Source organism: Anomaloglossus baeobatrachus, chromosome 1 (genome assembly GCF_048569485.1).
Source record: "Anomaloglossus baeobatrachus isolate aAnoBae1 chromosome 1, aAnoBae1.hap1, whole genome shotgun sequence".
Taxonomy (NCBI): Eukaryota; Metazoa; Chordata; class Amphibia; order Anura; family Aromobatidae; genus Anomaloglossus; species Anomaloglossus baeobatrachus.
In genome coordinates, this window is record NC_134353.1 from 284,165,569 (window position 1) to 284,185,516 (window position 19,948).

At 38.0% G+C, this 19,948-nt stretch overlaps 14 non-coding genes across 14 annotated transcripts; 11 read left to right on the forward strand and 3 right to left on the reverse strand.

Moving 5' to 3' along the window:
* The first annotated feature begins 1,709 nt into the window (after positions 1-1,709).
* On the forward strand, positions 1,710-1,792 carry TRNAL-CAG (transfer RNA leucine (anticodon CAG)). Its single transcript has one exon. It is a non-coding gene; the product is annotated as a tRNA-Leu (tRNA).
* A 693-nt stretch (positions 1,793-2,485) lies between these two features.
* On the forward strand, positions 2,486-2,568 carry TRNAL-CAG (transfer RNA leucine (anticodon CAG)). The gene has a single exon. It is a non-coding gene; the product is annotated as a tRNA-Leu (tRNA).
* A 477-nt stretch (positions 2,569-3,045) lies between these two features.
* Positions 3,046-3,118, reverse strand: TRNAF-GAA (transfer RNA phenylalanine (anticodon GAA)). The gene has a single exon. It is a non-coding gene; the product is annotated as a tRNA-Phe (tRNA).
* A 700-nt stretch (positions 3,119-3,818) lies between these two features.
* On the reverse strand, positions 3,819-3,891 carry TRNAF-GAA (transfer RNA phenylalanine (anticodon GAA)). Its single transcript has one exon. It is a non-coding gene; the product is annotated as a tRNA-Phe (tRNA).
* A 915-nt stretch (positions 3,892-4,806) lies between these two features.
* TRNAL-CAG (transfer RNA leucine (anticodon CAG)) lies at positions 4,807-4,889 on the forward strand. The gene has a single exon. It is a non-coding gene; the product is annotated as a tRNA-Leu (tRNA).
* Positions 4,890-5,368: 479 nt separating this feature from the next.
* TRNAF-GAA (transfer RNA phenylalanine (anticodon GAA)) lies at positions 5,369-5,441 on the reverse strand. Its single transcript has one exon. It is a non-coding gene; the product is annotated as a tRNA-Phe (tRNA).
* Positions 5,442-6,356: 915 nt separating this feature from the next.
* Positions 6,357-6,439, forward strand: TRNAL-CAG (transfer RNA leucine (anticodon CAG)). The gene has a single exon. It is a non-coding gene; the product is annotated as a tRNA-Leu (tRNA).
* Positions 6,440-7,132: 693 nt separating this feature from the next.
* TRNAL-CAG (transfer RNA leucine (anticodon CAG)) lies at positions 7,133-7,215 on the forward strand. The gene has a single exon. It is a non-coding gene; the product is annotated as a tRNA-Leu (tRNA).
* A 1,465-nt stretch (positions 7,216-8,680) lies between these two features.
* Positions 8,681-8,763, forward strand: TRNAL-CAG (transfer RNA leucine (anticodon CAG)). The gene has a single exon. It is a non-coding gene; the product is annotated as a tRNA-Leu (tRNA).
* A 2,242-nt stretch (positions 8,764-11,005) lies between these two features.
* On the forward strand, positions 11,006-11,088 carry TRNAL-CAG (transfer RNA leucine (anticodon CAG)). Its single transcript has one exon. It is a non-coding gene; the product is annotated as a tRNA-Leu (tRNA).
* Positions 11,089-13,330: 2,242 nt separating this feature from the next.
* TRNAL-CAG (transfer RNA leucine (anticodon CAG)) lies at positions 13,331-13,413 on the forward strand. The gene has a single exon. It is a non-coding gene; the product is annotated as a tRNA-Leu (tRNA).
* A 1,468-nt stretch (positions 13,414-14,881) lies between these two features.
* TRNAL-CAG (transfer RNA leucine (anticodon CAG)) lies at positions 14,882-14,964 on the forward strand. The gene has a single exon. It is a non-coding gene; the product is annotated as a tRNA-Leu (tRNA).
* Positions 14,965-15,654: 690 nt separating this feature from the next.
* On the forward strand, positions 15,655-15,737 carry TRNAL-CAG (transfer RNA leucine (anticodon CAG)). Its single transcript has one exon. It is a non-coding gene; the product is annotated as a tRNA-Leu (tRNA).
* A 1,465-nt stretch (positions 15,738-17,202) lies between these two features.
* TRNAL-CAG (transfer RNA leucine (anticodon CAG)) lies at positions 17,203-17,285 on the forward strand. Its single transcript has one exon. It is a non-coding gene; the product is annotated as a tRNA-Leu (tRNA).
* Positions 17,286-19,948: the final 2,663 nt, after the last annotated feature.

A 19,948-nucleotide genomic window follows, 5' to 3' on the forward strand; every position in this document is an offset into this window, starting at 1 on the left:
CCCAACTGAGCTATTTCAGCAACCTACAAAGTTAAAGCTACAGCATTGCAAGGCAAACTCAAAGGCGTTAATACATTTTCAGTTCAAAATTTGCATTTTTTTGGGGCCAAACAAAAAATGTGTTTGTTTTTAGAAAGTGTGAATTTTCCACAGTAGTGCTTGTCAGGATGGCAGAGCGGTCCAAGGCGCTGCGCTCAGGTCACAGTCTCTACTTGAGGCGTAGGGTCGAATCCCACTTCTGACAGGTTTCTGTTACATTACAATCATGTTTTTTTTTTTTTCATTTTCACTATGTCCCTCTGTCACAATTCAGACATTTCCACAAACCAGATTAGTCCAAGGACAAAGCCAATGAGAACCCTCTGGATCCTCAATCCTGTCTGTCACAATCATGTTGTTCTCTGCTGCACTATCAGTAAGAAGAGGGAGGTGAAAAATCTCATAAAATAAACCTCAAGATACACAAAATCTTAAAGATCCTTAGCACTTTATGTTGATATTTCTCAGATTTTTTTTCTGATTTCCTCCATACTACTTCGACTTCAACTTAATTTTTCAGTATAACTACTTTCATTTTCTTCTCGCATTAGTGACTGTTCTGAAAAGAGATACTTAAAACTGTTTTTTTCAGGTATATCTGCACTTCACAAAGAATGAAAATCTTGCTAAATGCATATGGAGAAAGAACTTTATCTCAAATCACTCATTCTTAAAAACAGCATGCTGAAACCCGGGATCGGACCAGGGACCTTTAGATCTTCTGTCTAACGCTCTCCCAACTGAGCTATTTCAGCAACCTACAAAGATAGAGCTACAGCATTGCAAGGCAAACTCAAAGGCGTTAATACATTTTCAGTTCAAAATTTGCATTTTTTTGGGGCCAAACAAAAAATGTGTTTGTTTTTAGAAAGTGTGAATTTTCCACAGTTGTGCTTGTCAGGATGGCCGAGCGGTCCAAGGCGCTGCGTTCAGGTCGCAGTCTCTACTTGAGGCATGGGTTCGAATCCCACTTCTGACAGGTTTCTGTTACATTACAATCATGTTGTTTTTTTTTTCATTTTCACTATGTCCCTCTGTCACAATTCAGACATTTCCACAAACCAGATTAGTCCAAGGACAAAGCCAATGAGAACCCTATGGATCCTCAATCCTGTCTGTCACAATCATGTTGTTCTCTGCTGCACTATCAGTAAGAAGAGGGAGGTGGAAAATCTCATAAAATAAACCTTAAGATACACAAAATCTTAAAGATCCTTAGCACTTTATGTTGATATTTCTCAGATTTTTTCTCCGATTTCCTCCATACTACTTCGACTTCAACTTAATTTTTCAGTATAACTACTTTCATTTTCTTCTCGCATTAGTGACTGTTCTGAAAAGAGATACTTAAAACTGTTTTTTTCAGGTATATCTGCACTTCACAAAGAATGAAAATCTTGCTAAATGCATATGGAGAAAGAACTTTATCTCAAATCACTCATACTTAAAAACAGCATGCTGAAACCCGGGATCGGACCAGGGACCTTTAGATCTTCAGGCTAACGCTCTCCCAACTGAGCTATTTCAGCAACCTACAAAGTTAAAGCTACAGCATTGCAAGGCAAACTCAAAGGCGTTAATACATTTTCAGTTCAAAATTTGCATTTTTTTGGGGCCAAACAAAAAATGTGTTTGTTTTTAGAAAGTGTGAATTTTCCACAGTAGTGCTTGTCAGGATAGCCGAGCGGTCCAAGGCGCTGCGTTCAGGTCGCAGTCTCTACTTGAGGCGTGGGTTCGAATCCCACTTCTGACAGGTTTCTGTTACATTACAATCATGTTTTGTTTTTTTTTTCATTTTCACTATGTCCCTCTGTCACAATTCAGACATTTCCACAAACCAGATTAGTCCAAGGACAAAGCCAATGAGAACCCTCTGGATCCTCAATCCTGTCTGTCACAATCATGTTGTTCTCTGCTGCACTATCAGTAAGAAGAGGGAGGTGGAAAATCTCATAAAATAAACCTTAAGATACACAAAATCTTAAAGATCCCTAGCACTTTATGTTGATATTTCTCAGATTTTTTCTCCGATTTCCTCCATACTACTTCGACTTCAACTTAATTTTTCAGTATAACTACTTTCATTTTCTTCTCGCATTAGTGACTGTTCTGAAAAGAGATACTTAAAACTGTTTTTTTCAGGTATATCTGCACTTCACAAAGAATGAAAATCTTGCTAAATGCATATGGAGAAAGAACTTTATCTCAAATCACTCATACTTAAAAACAGCGTGCTGAAACCCGGGATCGGACCAGGGACCTTTAGATCTTCAGGTTAACGCTCTCCCAACTGAGCTATTTCAGCAACCTACAAAGTTAAAGCTACAGCATTGCAAGGCAAACTCAAAGGCGTTAATACATTTTCAGTTCAAAATTTGCATTTTTTTGGGGCCAAACAAAAAATGTGTTTGTTTTTAGAAAGTGTGAATTTTCCACAGTAGTGCTTGTCAGGATGGCCGAGCGGTCCAAGGCGCTGCGTTCAGGTCGCAGTCTCTACTTGAGGCGTGGGTTCGAATCCCACTTCTGACAGGTTTCTTTTACATTACAATCATGTTGGTTTTTTTTTCATTTTCACTATGTCCCTCTGTCACAATTCAGACATTTCCACAAACCAGATTAGTCCAAGGACAAAGCCAATGAGAACCCTCTGGATCCTCAATCCTGTCTGTCACAATCATGTTGTTCTCTGCTGCACTATCAGTAAGAAGAGGGAGGTGAAAAATCTCATAAAATAAACCTCAAGATACACAAAATCTTAAAGATCCTTAGCACTTTATGTTGATATTTCTCAGATTTTTTTTCTGATTTCCTCCATACTACTTCGACTTCAACTTAATTTTTCAGTATAACTACTTTCATTTTCTTCTCGCATTAGTGACTGTTCTGAAAAGAGATACTTAAAACTGTTTTTTTCAGGTATATCTGCACTTCACAAAGAATGAAAATCTTGCTAAATGCATATGGAGAAAGAACTTTATCTCAAATCACTCATACTTAAAAACAGCGTGCTGAAACCCGGGATCGGACCAGGGACCTTTAGATCTTCAGTCTAACGCTCTCCCAACTGAGCTATTTCAGCAACCTACAAGGTTAAAGCTACAGTATTGCAAGGCAAACTCAAAGGCGTTAATAAATTTTCAGTTCAAAATTTGCCTTTTTTTGGGGCCAAACAAAAAATGTGTTTGTTTTTAGAAAGTGTGAATTTTCCACAGTTGTGCTTGTCAGGATGGCCGAGCGGTCCAAGGCGCTGCGTTCAGGTCACAGTCTCTACTTGAGGCGTGGGTTCGAATCCCACTTCTGACAGGTTTCTGTTACATTACAATCATGTTTTTTTTTTTTCATTTTCACTATGTCCCTCTGTCACAATTCAGACATTTCCACAAACCAGATTAGTCCAAGGACAAAGCCAATGAGAACCCTCTGGATCCTCAATCCTGTCTGTCACAATCATGTTGTTCTCTCCTGCACTATCAGTAAGAAGAGGGAGGTCAAAAATCTCATAAAATAAACCTCAAGATACACAAAATCTTAAAGATCCTTAGCACTTTATGTTGATATTTCCCAGATTTTTTTTCTGATTTCCTCCATACTACTTCGACTTCAACTTAATTTTTCAGTATAACTACTTTCATTTTCTTCTCGCATTAGTGACTGTTCTGAAAAGAGATACTTAAAACTGTTTTTTTCAGGTATATCTGCACTTCACAAAGAATGAAAATCTTGCTAAATGCATATGGAGAAAGAACTTTATCTCAAATCACTCATACTTAAAAACAGCATGCTGAAACCCGGGATCGGACCAGGGACCTTTAGATCTTCAGTCTAACGCTCTCCCAACTGAGCTATTTCAGCAACCTACAAAGATAAAGCTACAGCATTGCAAGGCAAACTCAAAGGCGTTAATACATTTTCAGTTCAAAATTTGCATTTTTTTGGGGCCAAACAAAAAATGTGTTTGTTTTTAGAAAGTGTGAATTTTCCACAGTTGTGCTTGTCAGGATGGCCGAGCGGTCCAAGGCGCTGCGTTCAGGTCGCAGTCTCTACTTGAGGCATGGGTTTGAATCCCACTTCTGACAGGTTTCTGTTACATTACAATCATGTTGTTTTTTTTTTCATTTTCACTATGTCCCTCTGTCACAATTCAGACATTTCCACAAACCAGATTAGTCCAAGGACAAAGCCAATGAGAACCCTATGGATCCTCAATCCTGTCTGTCACAATCATGTTGTTCTCTGCTGCACTATCAGTAAGAAGAGGGAGGTGGAAAATCTCATAAAATAAACCTTAAGATACACAAAATCTTAAAGATCCTTAGCACTTTATGTTAATATTTCTCAGATTTTTTCTCCGATTTCCTCCATACTACTTCGACTTCAACTTAATTTTTCAGTATAACTACTTTCATTTTCTTCTCGCATTAGTGACTGTTCTGAAAAGAGATACTTAAAACTGTTTTTTTCAGGTATATCTGCACTTCACAAAGAATGAAAATCTTGCTAAATGCATATGGAGAAAGAACTTTATCTCAAATCACTCATACTTAAAAACAGCATGCTGAAACCCGGGATCGGACCAGGGACCTTTAGATCTTCAGGCTTACGCTCTCCCAACTGAGCTATTTCAGCAACCTACAAAGTTAAAGCTACAGCATTGCAAGGCAAACTCAAAGGCGTTAATACATTTTCAGTTCAAAATTTGCATTTTTTTGGGGCCAAACAAAAAATGTGTTTGTTTTTAGAAATTGTGAATTTTCCACAGTAGTGCTTGTCAGGATGGCCGAGCGGTCCAAGGCGCTGCGTTCAGGTCGCAGTCTCTACTTGAGGCGTGGGTTCGAATCCCACTTCTGACAGGTTTCTGTTACATTACAATCATGTTTTGTTTTTTTTTTCATTTTCACTATGTCCCTCTGTCACAATTCAGACATTTCCACAAACCAGATTAGTCCAAGGACAAAGCCAATGAGAACCCTCTGGATCCTCAATCCTGTCTGTCACAATCATGTTGTTCTCTCCTGCACTATCAGTAAGAAGAGGGAGGTCAAAAATCTCATAAAATAAACCTCAAGATACACAAAATCTTAAAGATCCTTAGCACTTTATGTTGATATTTCTCAGATTTTTTTTCTGATTTCCTCCATACTACTTCGACTTCAACTTAATTTTTCAGTATAACTACTTTCATTTTCTTCTCGCATTAGTGACTGTTCTGAAAAGAGATACTTAAAACTGTTTTTTTCAGGTATATCTGCACTTCACAAAGAATGAAAATCTTGCTAAATGCATATGGAGAAAGAACTTTATCTCAAATCACTCATACTTAAAAACAGCATGCTGAAACCCGGGATCGGACCAGGGACCTTTAGATCTTCAGTCTAACGCTCTCCCAACTGAGCTATTTCAGCAACCTACAAAGATAAAGCTACAGCATTGCAAGGCAAACTCAAAGGCGTTAATACATTTTCAGTTCAAAATTTGCATTTTTTTGGGGCCAAACAAAAAATGTGTTTGTTTTTAGAAAGTGTGAATTTTCCACAGTTGTGCTTGTCAGGATGGCCGAGCGGTCCAAGGCGCTGCGTTCAGGTCGCAGTCTCTACTTGAGGCATGGGTTCGAATCCCACTTCTGACAGGTTTCTGTTACATTACAATCATGTTGTTTTTTTTTTCATTTTCACTATGTCCCTCTGTCACAATTCAGACATTTCCACAAACCAGATTAGTCCAAGGACAAAGCCAATGAGAACCCTATGGATCCTCAATCCTGTCTGTCACAATCATGTTGTTCTCTGCTGCACTATCAGTAAGAAGAGGGAGGTGGAAAATCTCATAAAATAAACCTTAAGATACACAAAATCTTAAAGATCCTTAGCACTTTATGTTGATATTTCTCAGATTTTTTCTCCGATTTCCTCCATACTACTTCGACTTCAACTTAATTTTTCAGTATAACTACTTTCATTTTCTTCTCGCATTAGTGACTGTTCTGAAAAGAGATACTTAAAACTGTTTTTTTCAGGTATATCTGCACTTCACAAAGAATGAAAATCTTGCTAAATGCATATGGAGAAAGAACTTTATCTCAAATCACTCATACTTAAAAACAGCATGCTGAAACCCGGGATCGGACCAGGGACCTTTAGATCTTCAGGCTAACGCTCTCCCAACTGAGCTATTTCAGCAACCTACAAAGTTAAAGCTACAGCATTGCAAGGCAAACTCAAAGGCGTTAATACATTTTCAGTTCAAAATTTGCATTTTTTTGGGGCCAAACAAAAAATGTGTTTGTTTTTAGAAATTGTGAATTTTCCACAGTAGTGCTTGTCAGGATGGCCGAGCGGTCCAAGGCGCTGCGTTCAGGTCGCAGTCTCTACTTGAGGCGTGGGTTCGAATCCCACTTCTGACAGGTTTCTGTTACATTACAATCATGTTTTGTTTTTTTTTTCATTTTCACTATGTCCCTCTGTCACAATTCAGACATTTCCACAAACCAGATTAGTCCAAGGACAAAGCCAATGAGAACCCTCTGGATCCTCAATCCTGTCTGTCACAATCATGTTGTTCTCTGCTGCACTATCAGTAAGAAGAGGGAGGTGGAAAATCTCATAAAATAAACCTTAAGATACACAAAATCTTAAAGATCCTTAGCACTTTATGTTGATATTTCTCAGATTTTTTCTCCGATTTCCTCCATACTACTTCGACTTCAACTTAATTTTTCAGTATAACTACTTTCATTTTCTTCTCGCATTAGTGACTGTTCTGAAAAGAGATACTTAAAACTGTTTTTTTCAGGTATATCTGCACTTCACAAAGAATGAAAATCTTGCTAAATGCATATGGAGAAAGAACTTTATCTCAAATCACTCATACTTAAAAACAGCATGCTGAAACCCGGGATCGGACCAGGGACCTTTAGATCTTCAGGCTAACGCTCTCCCAACTGAGCTATTTCAGCAACCTACAAAGTTCAAGCTACAGCATTGCAAGGCAAACTCAAAGGCGTTAAAACATTTTCAGTTCAAAATTTGCATTTTTTTGGGGCCAAACAAAAAATGTGTTTGTTTTTAGAAAGTGTGAATTTTCCACAGTAGTGCTTGTCAGGATGGCCGAGCGGTCCAAGGCGCTGCGTTCAGGTCGCAGTCTCTACTTGAGGCGTGGGTTCGAATCCCACTTCTGACAGGTTTCTTTTACATTACAATCATGTTGTTTTTTTTTCATTTTCACTATGTCCCTCTGTCACAATTCAGACATTTCCACAAACCAGATTAGTCCAAGGACAAAGCCAATGAGAACCCTCTGGATCCTCAATCCTGTCTGTCACAATCATGTTGTTCTCTGCTGCACTATCAGTAAGAAGAGGGAGGTGAAAAATCTCATAAAATAAACCTCAAGATACACAAAATCTTAAAGATCCTTAGCACTTTATGTTGATATTTCTCAGATTTTTTTTCTGATTTCCTCCATACTACTTCGACTTCAACTTAATTTTTCAGTATAACTACTTTCATTTTCTTCTCGCATTAGTGACTGTTCTGAAAAGAGATACTTAAAACTGTTTTTTTCAGGTATATCTGCACTTCACAAAGAATGAAAATCTTGCTAAATGCATATGGAGAAAGAACTTTATCTCAAATCACTCATACTTAAAAACAGCGTGCTGAAACCCGGGATCGGACCAGGGAACTTTAGATCTTCAGTCTAACGCTCTCCCAACTGAGCTATTTCAGCAACCTACAAGGTTAAAGCTACAGTATTGCAAGGCAAACTCAAAGGCGTTAATAAATTTTCAGTTCAAAATTTGCCTTTTTTTGGGGCCAAACAAAAAATGTGTTTGTTTTTAGAAAGTGTGAATTTTCCACAGTTGTGCTTGTCAGGATGGCCGAGCGGTCCAAGGCGCTGCGTTCAGGTCGCAGTCTCTACTTGAGGCGTGAGTTCGAATCCCACTTCTGACAGGTTTCTGTTACATTACAATCATGTTTTGTTTTTTTTTCATTTTCACTATGTCCCTCTGTCACAATTCAGATATTTCCACAAACCAGATTAGTCCAAGGACAAAGCCAATGAGAACCCTCTGGATCCTCAATCCTGTTTGTCACAATCATGTTGTTCTCTCCTGCACTATCAGTAAGAAGAGGGAGGTCAAAAATCTCATAAAATAAACCTCAAGATACACAAAATCTTAAAGATCCTTAGCACTTTATGTTGATATTTCCCAGATTTTTTTTCTGATTTCCTCCATACTACTTCGACTTCAACTTAATTTTTCAGTATAACTACTTTCATTTTCTTCTCGCATTAGTGACTGTTCTGAAAAGAGATACTTAAAACTGTTTTTTTCAGGTATATCTGCACTTCACAAAGAATGAAAATCTTGCTAAATGTATATGGAGAAAGAACTTTATCTCAAATCACTCATACTTAAAAACAGCGTGCTGAAACCCAGGATCGGACCAGGGAGCTTTAGATCTTCAGTCTAACGCTCTCCCAACTGAGCTATTTCAGCAACCTACAAAGTTAAAGCTACAGCATTGCAAGGCAAACTCAAAGGCGTTAATACATTTTCAGTTCAAAATTTGCCTTTTTTTGGGGCCAAACAAAAAATGTGTTTGTTTTTAGAAAGTGTGAATTTTCCACAGTTGTGCTTGTCAGGATGGCCGAGCGGTCCAAGGCGCTGCGTTCAGGTCGCAGTCTCTACTTGAGGCGTGGGTTCGAATCCCACTTCTGACAGGTTTCTGTTACATTACAATCATGTTTTGTTTTTTTTTCATTTTCACTATGTCCCTCTGTCACAATTCAGACATTTCCACAAACCAGATTAGTCCAAGGACAAAGCCAATGAGAACCCTCTGGATCCTCAATCCTGTTTGTCACAATCATGTTGTTCTCTGCTGCACTATCAGTAAGAAGAGGGAGGTGAAAAATCTCATAAAATAAACCTCAAGATACACAAAATCTTAAAGATCCTTAGCACTTTATGTTGATATTTCTCAGATTTTTTTTTCTGATTTCCTCCATACTACTTCGACTTCAACTTAATTTTTCAGTATAACTACTTTCATTTTCTTCTCGCATTAGTGACTGTTCTGAAAAGAGATACTTAAAACTGTTTTTTTCAGGTATATCTGCACTTCACAAAGAATGAAAATCTTGCTAAATGCATATGGAGAAAGAACTTTATCTCAAATCACTCATACTTAAAAACAGCGTGCTGAAACCCGGGATCAGACCAGGGACCTTTAGATCTTCAGTCTAACGCTCTCCCAACTGAGCTATTTCAGCAACCTACAAAGTTAAAGCTACATCATTGCAAGGCAAACTCAAAGGCGTTAATAAATTTTCAGTTCAAAATTTGCCTTTTTTTGGGGCCAAACAAAAAATGTGTTTGTTTTTAGAAAGTGTGAATTTTCCACAGTTGTGCTTGTCAGGATGGCCGAGCGGTCCAAGGCGCTGCGTTCAGGTCACAGTCTCTACTTGAGGCGTGGGTTCGAATCCCACTTCTGACAGGTTTCTGTTACATTACAAACATGTTTTGTTTTTTTTTCATTTTCACTATGTCCCTCTGTCACAATTCAGACATTTCCACAAACCAGATTAGTCCAAGGACAAAGCCAATGAAAACCCTCTGGATCCTCAATCCTGTCTGTCACAATCATGTTGTTCTCTGCTGCACTATCAGTAAGAAGAGGGAGGTGGAAAATCTCATAAAATAAACCTCAAGATACACAAAATCTTAAAGATCCTTAGCACTTTATGTTGATATTTCTCAGATTTTTTCTCCGATTTCCTCCATACTACTTCGACTTCAACTTAATTTTTCAGTATAACTACTTTCATTTTCTTCTCGCATTAGTGACTGTTCTGAAAAGAGATACTTAAAACTGTTTTTTTCAGGTATATCTGCACTTCACAAAGAATGAAAATCTTGCTAAATGTATATGGAGAAAGAACTTTATCTCAAATCACTCATACTTAAAAACAGCGTGCTGAAACCCAGGATCGGACCAGGGACCTTTAGATCTTCAGTCTAACGCTCTCCCAACTGAGCTATTTCAGCAACCTACAAAGTTAAAGCTACAGCATTGCAAGGCAAACTCAAAGGCGTTAATACATTTTCAGTTCAAAATTTGCATTTTTTTGGGGCCAAACAAAAAATGTGTTTGTTTTTAGAAAGTGTAAATTTTCAACAGTTGTGCTTGTCAGGATGGCCGAGCGGTCCAAGGCGCTGCGTTCAGGTTGCAGTCTCTACTTGAGGCGTGGGTTCGAATCCCACTTCTGACAGGTTTCTGTTACATTACAATCATGTTTTTTTTTTTTTCATTTTCACTATGTCCCTCTGTCACAATTCAGACATTTCCACAAACCAGATTAGTCCAAGGACAAAGCCAATGAAAACCCTCTGGATCCTCAATCCTGTCTGTCACAATCATGTTGTTCTCTGCTGCACTATCAGTAAGAAGAGGGAGGTGAAAAATCTCATAAAATAAACCTCAAGATACACAAAATCTTAAAGATCCTTAGCACTTTATGTTGATATTTCTCAGATTTTTTTTCTGATTTCCTCCATACTACTTCGACTTCAACTTAATTTTTCAGTATAACTACTTTCATTTTCTTCTCGCATTAGTGACTGTTCTGAAAAGAGATACTTAAAACTGTTTTTTTCAGGTATATCTGCACTTCACAAAGAATGAAAATCTTGCTAAATGCATATGGAGAAAGAACTTTATCTCAAATCACTCATACTTAAAAACAGCGTGCTGAAACCCGGGATCGGACCAGGGAACTTTAGATCTTCAGTCTAACGCTTTCCCAACTGAGCTATTTCAGCAACCTACAAAGTTAAAGCTACAGTATTGCAAGGCAAACTCAAAGGCGTTAATAAATTTTCAGTTCAAAATTTGCCTTTTTTTGGGGCCAAACAAAAAATGTGTTTGTTTTTAGAAAGTGTGAATTTTCCACAGTTGTGCTTGTCAGGATGGCCGAGCGGTCCAAGGCGCTGCGTTCAGGTCGCAGTCTCTGCTTGAGGCGTGGGTTCGAATCCCACTTCTGACAGGTTTCTGTTACATTACAATCATGTTTTGTTTTTTTTTCATTTTCACTATGTCCCTCTGTCACAATTCAGACATTTCCACAAACCAGATTAGTCCAAGGACAAAGCCAATGAGAACCCTCTGGATCCTCAATCCTGTTTGTCACAATCATGTTGTTCTCTGCTGCACTATCAGTAAGAAGAGGGAGGTGAAAAATCTCATAAAATAAACCTCAAGATACACAAAATCTTAAAGATCCTTAGCACTTTATGTTGATATTTCTCAGATTTTTTTTCTGATTTCCTCCATACTACTTCGACTTCAACTTAATTTTTCAGTATAACTACTTTCATTTTCTTCTCGCATTAGTGACTGTTCTGAAAAGAGATACTTAAAACTGTTTTTTTCAGGTATATCTGCACTTCACAAAGAATGAAAATCTTGCTAAATGCATATGGAGAAAGAACTTTATCTCAAATCACTCATACTTAAAAACAGCGTGCTGAAACCCGGGATCAGACCAGGGACCTTTAGATCTTCAGTCTAACGCTCTCCCAACTGAGCTATTTCAGCAACCTACAAAGTTAAAGCTACAGCATTGCAAGGAAAACTCAAAGGCGTTAATAAATTTTCAGTTCAAAATTTGCCTTTTTTTGGGGCCAAACAAAAAATGTGTTTGTTTTTAGAAAGTGTGAATTTTCCACAGTTGTGCTTGTCAGGATGGCCGAGCGGTCCAAGGCGCTGCGTTCAGGTCACAGTCTCTACTTGAGGCGTGGGTTCGAATCCCACTTCTGACAGGTTTCTGTTACATTACAAACATGTTTTGTTTTTTTTTCATTTTCACTATGTCCCTCTGTCACAATTCAGACATTTCCACAAACCGGATTAGTCCAAGGACAAAGCCAATGAAAACCCTCTGGATCCTCAATCCTGTCTGTCACAATCATGTTGTTCTCTGCTGCACTATCAGTAAGAAGAGGGAGGTGGAAAATCTCATAAAATAAACCTCAAGATACACAAAATCTTAAAGATCCTTAGCACTTTATGTTGATATTTCTCAGATTTTTTCTCCGATTTCCTCCATACTACTTCGACTTCAACTTAATTTTTCAGTATAACTACTTTCATTTTCTTCTCGCATTAGTGACTGTTCTGAAAAGAGATACTTAAAACTGTTTTTTTCAGGTATATCTGCACTTCACAAAGAATGAAAATCTTGCTAAATGCATATGGAGAAAGAACTTTATCTCAAATCACTCATACTTAAAAACAGCGTGCTGAAACCCGGGATCAGACCAGGGACCTTGAGATCTTCAGTCTAACGCTCTCCCAACTGAGCTATTTCAGCAACCTACAAAGTTAAAGCTACAGCATTGCAAGGAAAACTCAAAGGCGTTAATAAATTTTCAGTTCAAAATTTGCCTTTTTTTGGGGCCAAACAAAAAATGTGTTTGTTTTTAGAAAGTGTGAATTTTCCACAGTTGTGCTTGTCAGGATGGCCGAGCGGTCCAAGGCGCTGCGTTCAGGTCACAGTCTCTACTTGAGGCGTGGGTTCGAATCCCACTTCTGACAGGTTTCTGTTACATTACAAACATGTTTTGTTTTTTTTTCATTTTCACTATGTCCCTCTGTCACAATTCAGACATTTCCACAAACCAGATTAGTCCAAGTACAAAGCCAATGAAAACCCTCTGGATCCTCAATCCTGTCTGTCACAATCATGTTGTTCTCTGCTGCACTATCAGTCAGAAGAGGGAGGTGGAAAATCTCATAAAATAAACCTCAAGATACACAAAATCTTAAAGATCCTTAGCACTTTATGTTGATATTTCTCAGATTTTTTCTCCGATTTCCTCCATACTACTTCGACTTCAACTTAATTTTTCAGTATAACTACTTTCATTTTCTTCTCGCATTAGTGACTGTTCTGAAAAGAGATACTTAAAACTGTTTTTTTCAGGTATATCTGCACTTCACAAAGAATGAAAATCTTGCTAAATGTATATGGAGAAAGAACTTTATCTCAAATCACTCATACTTAAAAACAGCATGCTGAAACCCAGGATCGGACCAGGGAGCTTTAGATCTTCAGTCTAACGCTCTCCCAACTGAGCTATTTCAGCAACCTACAAAGTTAAAGCTACAGCATTGCAAGGCAAACTCAAAGGCGTTAATACATTTTCAGTTCAAAATTTGCCTTTTTTTGGGGCCAAACAAAAAATGTGTTTGTTTTTAGAAAGTGTGAATTTTCCACAGTTGTGCTTGTCAGGATGGCCGAGCGGTCCAAGGCGCTGCGTTCAGGTCGCAGTCTCTACTTGAGGCGTGGGTTCGAATCCCACTTCTGACAGGTTTCTGTTACATTACAATCATGTTTTGTTTTTTTTTCATTTTCACTATGTCCCTCTGTCACAATTCAGACATTTCCACAAACCAGATTAGTCCAAGGACAAAGCCAATGAGAACCCTCTGGATCCTCAATCCTGTTTGTCACAATCATGTTGTTCTCTGCTGCACTATCAGTAAGAAGAGGGAGGTGAAAAATCTCATAAAATAAACCTCAAGATACACAAAATCTTAAAGATCCTTAGCACTTTATGTTGATATTTCTCAGATTTTTTTTTCTGATTTCCTCCATACTACTTCGACTTCAACTTAATTTTTCAGTATAACTACTTTCATTTTCTTCTCGCATTAGTGACTGTTCTGAAAAGAGATACTTAAAACTGTTTTTTTCAGGTATATCTGCACTTCACAAAGAATGAAAATCTTGCTAAATGCATATGGAGAAAGAACTTTATCTCAAATCACTCATACTTAAAAACAGCGTGCTGAAACCCGGGATCAGACCAGGGACCTTTAGATCTTCAGTCTAACGCTCTCCCAACTGAGCTATTTCAGCAACCTACAAAGTTAAAGCTACAGCATTGCAAGGCAAACTCAAAGGCGTTAATAAATTTTCAGTTCAAAATTTGCCTTTTTTTGGGGCCAAACAAAAAATGTGTTTGTTTTTAGAAAGTGTGAATTTTCCACAGTTGTGCTTGTCAGGATGGCCGAGCGGTCCAAGGCGCTGCGTTCAGGTCACAGTCTCTACTTGAGGCGTGGGTTCGAATCCCACTTCTGACAGGTTTCTGTTACATTACAAACATGTTTTGTTTTTTTTTCATTTTCACTATGTCCCTCTGTCACAATTCAGACATTTCCACAAACCAGATTAGTCCAAGGACAAAGCCAATGAAAACCCTCTGGATCCTCAATCCTGTCTGTCACAATCATGTTGTTCTCTGCTGCACTATCAGTAAGAAGAGGGAGGTGGAAAATCTCATAAAATAAACCTCAAGATACACAAAATCTTAAAGATCCTTAGCACTTTATGTTGATATTTCTCAGATTTTTTCTCCGATTTCCTCCATACTACTTCGACTTCAACTTAATTTTTCAGTATAACTACTTTCATTTTCTTCTCGCATTAGTGACTGTTCTGAAAAGAGATACTTAAAACTGTTTTTTTCAGGTATATCTGCACTTCACAAAGAATGAAAATCTTGCTAAATGTATATGGAGAAAGAACTTTATCTCAAATCACTCATACTTAAAAACAGCGTGCTGAAACCCAGGATCGGACCAGGGACCTTTAGATCTTCAGTCTAACGCTCTCCCAACTGAGCTATTTCAGCAACCTACAAAGTTAAAGCTACAGCATTGCAAGGCAAACTCAAAGGCGTTAATACATTTTCAGTTCAAAATTTGCCTTTTTTTGGGGCCAAACAAAAAATGTGTTTGTTTTTAGAAAGTGTGAATTTTCCACAGTTGTGCTTGTCAGGATGGCCGAGCGGTCCAAGGCGCTGTGTTCAGGTCGCAGTCTCTACTTGAGGCGTGGGTTCGAATCCCACTTTTGACAGGTTTCTGTTACATTACAATCATGTTTTTTTTTTTTCATTTTCACTATGTCCCTCTGTCACAATTCAGACATTTCCACAAACCAGATTAGTCCAAGGACAAAGCCAATGAGAACCCTCTGGATCCTCAATCCTGTCTGTCACAATCATGTTGTTCTCTGCTGCACTATCAGTAAGAAGAGGGAGGTGAAAAATCTCATAAAATAAACCTCAAGATACACAAAATCTTAAAGATCCTTAGCACTTTATGTTGATATTTCTCAGATTTTTTTTCTGATTTCCTCCATACTACTTCGACTTCAACTTAATTTTTCAGTATAACTACTTTCATTTTCTTCTCGCATTAGTGACTGTTCTGAAAAGAGATACTTAAAACTGTTTTTTTCAGGTATATCTGCACTTCACAAAGAATGAAAATCTTGCTAAATGCATATGGAGAAAGAACTTTATCTCAAATCACTCATACTTAAAAACAGCATGCTGAAACCCGGGATCGTACCACGGACATTTAGATCTTCAGTCTAACGCTCTCCCAACTGAGCTATTTCAGCAACCTACAAAGTTAAAGCTACAGCATTGCAAGGCAAACTCAAAGGCGTTAATAAATTTTCAGTTCAAAATTTGCCTTTTTTTGGGGCCAAACAAAAAATGTGTTTGTTTTTAGAAAGTGTGAATTTTTCACAGTTGTGCTTGTCAGGATGGCCGAGCGGTCCAAGGCGCTGCGTTCAGGTCGCAGTCTCTACTTGAGGCGTGGGTTCGAATCCCACTTCTGACAGGTTTCTGCTACATTACAATTATGTTTTGTTTTTTTTTCATTTTCACCATGTCCCTCTGTCACAATTCAGACATTTCCACAAACCAGATTAGTCCAAGGACAAAGCCAATGAGAACCCTCTGGATCCTCAATCCTGTCTGTCACAATCATGTTGTTCTCTGCTGCACTATCAGTAAGAAGAGGGAGGTGGAAAATCTCATAAAATAAACCTCAAGATACACAAAATCTTAAAGATCCTTAGCACTTTATGTTGATATTTCTCAGATTTTTTCTCCGATTTCCTGCATACTACTTCGACTTCAACTTAATTTTTCAGTATAACTACTTTCATTTTCTTCTCGCATTAGTGACTGTTCTGAAAAGAGATACTTAAAACTGTTTTTTTCAGGTATATCTGCACTTTACAAAGAATGAAAATCTTGCTAAATGCATATGGAGAAAGAACTTTATCTCAAATCACTCATACTTAAAAACAGCGTGCTGAAACCCGGGATCGGACCAGGGACCTTTAGATCTTCAGTCTAACGCTCTCCCAACTGAGCTATCAGCAACCTACAAAGTTAAAGCTACAGCATTGCAAGGCAAACTCAAAGGCGTTAATACATTTTCAGTTCAAAATTTGCATTTTTTTGGGGCCAAACAAAAAATGTGTTTGTTTTTAGAAAGTGTAAATTTTCGACAGTTGTGCTTGTCAGGATGGCCGAGCGGTCCAAGGCGCTGCGTTCAGGTTGCAGTCTCTACTTGAGGCGTGGGTTCGAATCCCACTTCTGACAGGTTTCTGTTACATTACAATCATGTTTTTTTTTTTTTTCATTTTCACTATGTCCCTCTGTCACAATTCAGACATTTCCACAAACCAGATTAGTCCAAGGACAAAGCCAATGAAAACCCTCTGGATCCTCAATCCTGTCTGTCACAATCATGTTGTTCTCTGCTGCACTATCAGTAAGAAGAGGGAGGTGAAAAATCTCATAAAATAAAACTCAAGATACACAAAATCTTAAAGATCCTTAGCACTTTATGTTGATATTTCTCAGATTTTTTTTCTGATTTCCTCCATACTACTTCGACTTCAACTTAATTTTTCAGTATAACTACTTTCATTTTCTATTCGCATTAGTGACTGTTCTGAAAAGAGATACTTAAAACTGTTTTTTTCAGGTATATCTGCACTTCACAAAGAATGAAAATCTTGCTAAATGCATATGGAGAAAGAACTTTATCTCAAATCACTCATACTTAAAAACAGCATGCTGAAACCCAGGATCGGACCAGGGAGCTTTAGATCTTCAGTCTAACGCTCTCCCAACTGAGCTATTTCAGCAACCTACAAAGTTAAAGCTACAGCATTGCAAGGCAAACTCAAAGGCGTTAATACATTTTCAGTTCAAAATTTGCCTTTTTTTGGGGCCAAACAAAAAATGTGTTTGTTTTTAGAAAGTGTAAATTTTCCACAGTTGTGCTTGTCAGGATGGCCGAGCGGTCCAAGGCGCTGCGTTCAGGTCGCAGTCTCTACTTGAGGCGTGGGTTCGAATCCCACTTCTGACAGGTTTCTGTTACATTACAATCATGTTTTGTTTTTTTTTCATTTTCACTATGTCCCTCTGTCACAATTCAGACATTTCCACAAACCAGATTAGTCCAAGGACAAAGCCAATGAGAACCCTCTGGATCCTCAATCCTGTTTGTCACAATCATGTTGTTCTCTGCTGCACTATCAGTAAGAAGAGGGAGGTGAAAAATCTCATAAAATAAACCTCAAGATACACAAAATCTTAAAGATCCTTAGCACTTTATGTTGATATTTCTCAGATTTTTTTTTCTGATTTCCTCCATACTACTTCGACTTCAACTTAATTTTTCAGTATAACTACTTTCATTTTCTTCTCGCATTAGTGACTGTTCTGAAAAGAGATACTTAAAACTGTTTTTTTCAGGTATATCTGCACTTCACAAAGAATGAAAATCTTGCTAAATGCATATGGAGAAAGAACTTTATCTCAAATCACTCATACTTAAAAACAGCGTGCTGAAACCCGGGATCAGACCAGGGACCTTTAGATCTTCAGTCTAACGCTCTCCCAACTGAGCTATTTCAGCAACCTACAAAGTTAAAGCTACAGCATTGCAAGGCAAACTCAAAGGCGTTAATAAATTTTCAGTTCAAAATTTGCCTTTTTTTGGGGCCAAACAAAAAATGTGTTTGTTTTTAGAAAGTGTGAATTTTCCACAGTTGTGCTTGTCAGGATGGCCGAGCGGTCCAAGGCGCTGCGTTCAGGTCACAGTCTCTACTTGAGGCGTGGGTTCGAATCCCACTTCTGACAGGTTTCTGTTACATTACATACATGTTTTGTTTTTTTTTCATTTTCACTATGTCCCTCTGTCACAATTCAGACATTTCCACAAACCAGATTAGTCCAAGGACAAAGCCAATGAAAACCCTCTGGATCCTCAATCCTGTCTGTCACAATCATGTTGTTCTCTGCTGCACTATCAGTAAGAAGAGGGAGGTGGAAAATCTCATAAAATAAACCTCAAGATACACAAAATCTTAAAGATCCTTAGCACTTTATGTTGATATTTCTCAGATTTTTTCTCCGATTTCCTCCATACTACTTCGACTTCAACTTAATTTTTCAGTATAACTACTTTCATTTTCTTCTCGCATTAGTGACTGTTCTGAAAAGAGATACTTAAAACTGTTTTTTTCAGGTATATCTGCACTTCACAAAGAATGAAAATCTTGCTAAATGTATATGGAGAAAGAACTTTATCTCAAATCACTCATACTTAAAAACAGCGTGCTGAAACCCAGGATCGGACCAGGGACCTTTAGATCTTCAGTCTAACGCTCTCCCAACTGAGCTATTTCAGCAACCTACAAAGTTAAAGCTACAGCATTGCAAGGCAAACTCAAAGGCGTTAATACATTTTCAGTTCAAAATTTGCCTTTTTTTGGGGCCAAACAAAAAATGTGTTTGTTTTTAGAAAGTGTGAATTTTCCACAGTTGTGCTTGTCAGGATGGCCGAGCGGTCCAAGGCGCTGCGTTCAGGTTGCAGTCTCTACTTGAGGCGTGGGTTTGAATCCCACTTCTGACAGGTTTCTGTTACATTACAATCATGTTTTTTTTTTTTTCATTTTCACTATGTCCCTCTGTCACAATTCAGACATTTCCACAAACCAGATTAGTCCAAGGACAAAGCCAATGAAAACCCTCTGGATCCTCAATCCTGTCTGTCACAATCATGTTGTTCTCTGCTGCACTATCAGTAAGAAGAGGGAGGTGAAAAATCTCATAAAATAAACCTCAAGATACACAAAATCTTAAAGATCCTTAGCACTTTATGTTGATATTTCTCAGATTTTTTTTCTGATTTCCTCCATACTACTTCGACTTCAACTTAATTTTTCAGTATAACTACTTTCATTTTCTTCTCGCATTAGTGACTGTTCTGAAAAGAGATACTTAAAACTGTTTTTTTCAGGTATATCTGCACTTCACAAAGAATGAAAATCTTGCTAAATGCATATGGAGAAAGAACTTTATCTCAAATCACTCATACTTAAAAACAGCATGCTGAAACCCGGGATCGTACCACGGACATTTAGATCTTCAGGCTAACGCTCTCCCAACTGAGCTATTTCAGCAACCTACAAAGTTAAAGCTACAGCATTGCAAGGCAAACTCAAAGGCGTTAATAAATTTTCAGTTCAAAATTTGCCTTTTTTTGGGGCCAAACAAAAAATGTGTTTGTTTTTAGAAAGTGTGAATTTTTCACAGTTGTGCTTGTCAGGATGGCCGAGCGGTCCAAGGCGCTGCGTTCAGGTCGCAGTCTCTACTTGAGGTGTGGGTTCGAATCCCACTTCTGACAGGTTTCTGCTACATTACAATTATGTTTTGTTTTTTTTTCATTTTCACCATGTCCCTCTGTCACAATTCAGACATTTCCACAAACCAGATTAGTCCAAGGACAAAGCCAATGAGAACCCTCTGGATCCTCAATCCTGTCTGTCACAATCATGTTGTTCTCTGCTGCACTATCAGTAAGAAGAGGGAGGTGGAAAATCTCATAAAATAAACCTCAAGATACACAAAATCTTAAAGATCCTTAGCACTTTATGTTGATATTTCTCAGATTTTTTCTCCGATTTCCTGCATACTACTTCGACTTCAACTTAATTTTTCAGTATAACTACTTTCATTTTCTTC